General features: G+C 45.3%; 1 protein-coding gene across 1 annotated transcript in view; it reads right to left on the reverse strand.

Moving 5' to 3' along the window:
* The window catches only part of HAVCR2 (hepatitis A virus cellular receptor 2), a 32,192-nt gene that overhangs the window by 3,715 nt on the left and 24,293 nt on the right, over positions 1-4,184 (reverse strand). Inside the window, exon 8 of the transcript XR_001362935.1 lies at positions 1,022-1,079. The gene's annotated coding sequence lies outside the window, so the exon portion shown is untranslated. The remainder of the gene's footprint in view (positions 1-1,021; positions 1,080-4,184) is intronic.

The raw sequence follows: 4,184 nt of genomic DNA on the forward strand, positions 1-4,184 counted from the left end.
TTTTTTTTTATTCTGGGCCAGCTTTAGCTCTGAGGCCTCGCTGCTGAAAACATCGATACAATGTTGCGGTCAGGCTGGCTTTCAGTCCGGCTGGTTTCTGGGGTTTTGTTTAGCTTCTTATTTGCAACATAGTACATAGTTGCTTAGAGTTGCAGCTGAGAGGCCGGCAAGTTAGGCGGGGAACGTTGGAGTCCGCAGTCACGGGAGGAAGCAAGCCTCCCTGTTCGCTTCAGTGCCTGGCTGCTGGCCGCTATCTTGGCTGACAGTTAATTTGCATATACTCACTGATTAGCCAATGAAAAGGGTAGCGGTCGTACGCTAATTACCATGTTTCTCTTTTATTAGTGTAGATACATAGAACACTCTATATATTATTTTTATTTTTTAAAATATTTTATTGATTTTTAGAGAAAGAAGTAGGGAGAGGGAGAGAGAGAAACATTGATGTGATAGCAAGACAGTGATAAACTGCCTCCTGCATGCCCCCTACCTGAGATCCAGTCAGAAACCCTGGGCATGTGCCCTGACTGGGAATTGAACCAAGACCTTATGGTGCATGGGGAGATGCCCAACCAACTGAGCCATACTGGCCATGACATATCTTATTTTTAAAAACAATATTTGCACATAGTTAAAAACACACACACAAAATGTACAATGAAAAACAAAAAAATGTCTCTTTCCATTCTAGCACCATCTCTTCTTTTCATCCCCTCCTACACCAGGAAAAAGCTGGTACTATTTCTTACATCCATGTAAAAAGTCCATGTATACCCAACTACCCACCACCCCCTTTTTTCTTAAATAGAAATGGCAACATGTAAGTGTTCTACTTAGCCTTAGATTTTGTGATTCATACAATTTAAGAAATTTTTTTGTTTCAGCCTGGTTCTTTGCTCACTAGTTGACCCATTACCTTCCAACAGAGTCCAAGCATATCCATCTTCCTCCACCACACCCACAGACAACCTACACTGCCCCATGCCCAGGCCTTCCAAACCCCAGCCCACCTATCACTTACCTGCCCAAAGTAGTATGAGGCTGGGGAAGGCTACCCAAGGAGGCATGACGGTATCTGCCTAAAGGAAAGAGAAACGGACTGTTTGGTGTGCCCCCACCAGACGGTATGGGGACACATCTTAATTCTCAGATTGCAACTTTTCCTTTCACCCTAACTACGTGGGTCAAATGAGCCTACCCCCTGCTATGGACGGGAGACCACATACAATGGCTTCAGGTCTCTGTTAGCTCAGGGTGGCTGAGAGCTCTGTACCTCCGACAGACAGGCAAAGCTGCCCTTGGAAGTAGCCCCTTATTTCCCAGCTCCTTTTCCACATGTAAAGTCCACACTGACTCCCGATGCTCAGAGAGATTAGGGAGGAAACAGGAAGGAAACAGAGCCAGGCTCCGTGGGGGGGACACCAGAGCAAAGACCAGTCCTCCAATGGTCCTGATGCACTTACCCTTGGGCTCTGAGATGACCATCTACTGGCCCTTTGGTGAGTAGAGGGTACTTCTTGCCCTGTGGCCACAATGGCTAGTCCCTAGCCTCAGTTATATTGCCAAGTTATCTATTAACAAGGATTAAGTCAGGATGTGAATCACTGTGTTTCATCACTCATGCTACAGGAAGCAACGACTCAGATTGCATTTATCGAATGATATCAGGAGAATACTACAGAAAGCAGAATGTGGACCAAGCCTAGTGCTCATAGACACAGACTCAGAGAAAAGCCCAAAACTGAAAGTCTACCGTCATAAATGGGTGGCAGATAGAGGCTGGCAAAAGAAGCAGCCACTCCAATCTGGCAACTAACAGTTTAGCCAAAAAAACTCACATGCAAGCTTCTTCTCCGGTGACTGCAAGACCAAATGAACGCCCACACTTCTTCGCAGGGAACAAAGAATTATATAGAGTAAAGGGACAGTCACAGATACTATTCATGAATGCTACCAGGTATTGGAAATTGCTTTACATGCTTGACAAGGAAAGGACAAAGGCCTGTTCCAAGAACTGGTGCAGAGCAGGAGGCAAAGCACGGATACCGATTAATGTCAGAATGAATGCTGATTATGATCAGATAATCAAAGGGGCAGTTTGTGGAAAGCAGCCTCCATTCTGGCCTGAACTAGATTGTGGGACAAACAGAAGTCATGTCATGGAACAGTCTCTCCTCACACTCCACCCCTCATGACCGGCTCTTACACTCCCATGCCTCCTCCCTTCTGCAAGGTGACCTACAGGTCAGCAGGGACTTCAGTGGCAGGGAGGTAGCTCAGTTATTGCTAATTGACTGCATTGAAGACACAGTTCTCAATAACAGTGCAGACATGTACAAGGAAAGAGACAAATTAAAAGAAGCAGCCCAAGTATTAATAACAAAGTTTTTCTTCATGCCTCCTAGGCCCTAAACCTATGGGTAGTAGGTCACCTAGGCTGTGGCCAGATCATTTATTTACTTGACTTTTCATATGTACTATCAAAAAAAAGAAATATTATAGGATGCATCGGGTATAAAACCACAGCATTTGGTTTGGATAATGAATGCCCCCGCCCTCCCCCACACACACACACCCACACACACACTCCCCATAACTGGATGCCACAACAGCAGAATTCTAGGGTCAGAAAGACAAATATTTACTAGGAACTTGAACTGAGAGATCTCCTTCTTTGAGAATTACACCTGCAGCCTAGCCAGGCTGTGTAAATCACAGGTTGTCCAGCAGGAAGTTGTGCTCTCTGGGGTATGGAAGGGAATAGGAGGAGGAATATGCCAGAAGAGGACCCATTCTCCCCTTTCAATGGATGGGTCTCAACTGCATTAGAATGACAGGGTCCCAACAGAGGCTAAGCAGTTCCTCCCCACGGAGGGATGTGAAGACCGATCCTGGTGGAAAATCCCATTATAGAGTCTACTAAATGGTCCCTGTTCCAGGGGAAAACGGCTTGGTGTCCTCATCATAACTCCTTGGCCCATGGCAAGTTTAGGGCCTATTGCTGTGTCCTTTGTTTTCTATACCTTTATTTTAACACAAAGAACAAAATTCTGATTTTGTATCAGTTAATTTTTTTTAAAATATATTTTTATTGATTTCAGAGAGGAAGGGAGAGGGAAAGGGAGACAAAAACATTGTTTATGAGAGGGAATATTGACTGGCTAACTGCTGCTTGACACCTATTGGAGACTGAGCCCACAACCCAGGCATGTGCCCTGACTTGGAATAGAACCGAGACCTCCTGGTTCATAGAACAGCACCCAACCACTGGGCCACACCAAACTGGCTGTATCAGTTTACTTTTGATATTTGAAGTCCATCAAATAAACCCTGGCCAGATAGCTCAGTTGATTAGAGCATCATCTTGATAGGCCAGGTTGTGAGTTCCATAAAAGAATCAACCAATGAATACATAAATAATAAATAAGTTGAACAAATTGATATTTATCTCTGCTCTCTCTCTCTCTCTCTCTCTCTTTCTCTCTCTCTCCATCTCTCTCCCTGTCTCTCTCTCTCCCCCCTCTCTCACATCAATAACAAAAATTAAAAATCAATTAAAATAATAAATTCACTTAATTAAACCTATTCTAATTTTAGAATGCTTAACCAGATCATGACAATGGGCCTATACGAGGGACCAGAACATAGGAGCAAGCAAGGAAGGGGTGCTGATTTATGTTAGAACTAGGGGCCCGGTGCATGAATTAGTGCTTGGGTGGTATCCTTCGGCCTGGCCAGCAATCAAGGCCGATTGGGCTGTCTTGACCAGTCCCAATGGGGCCATTGGGGCCAGTGAACTGGGGGAAGGGACTGAGGGAGGTTGGCTGTGGGAGCACACTGACCACCAGGGGGCAGCTCCTGTGTTGAGCATCTGGCCCCTGGTGGTCAGTGCACATCATAGTGACCGGTTGACCATTCGTTCTACTGGTCCTAATGGTCACTTAGGCCTGTGGTTGGCAAACTGCAGCTCGCGAGCCACATGTGGCTCTTTGGCCCCTTGAGTGTGGCTCTTCCACAAAATACCACGTGTGGGCATGTGTACAGTGTGATTGGAACTTCGTGGCCCTGCACAGAAGTCAATTTTCAGCCTGGGCAAGTCTATTTTGAAGAAGTACTGTTGATATTTGGCTCTGTTGACTAATGAGTTTGCCGACCACTGACTTAGGCATATATATATATATATA

The sequence above is a fragment of the Myotis brandtii genome, unplaced genomic scaffold (genome assembly GCF_000412655.1).
Source record: "Myotis brandtii unplaced genomic scaffold, ASM41265v1 scaffold32, whole genome shotgun sequence".
Lineage (NCBI taxonomy): Eukaryota > Metazoa > Chordata > Mammalia > Chiroptera > Vespertilionidae > Myotis > Myotis brandtii.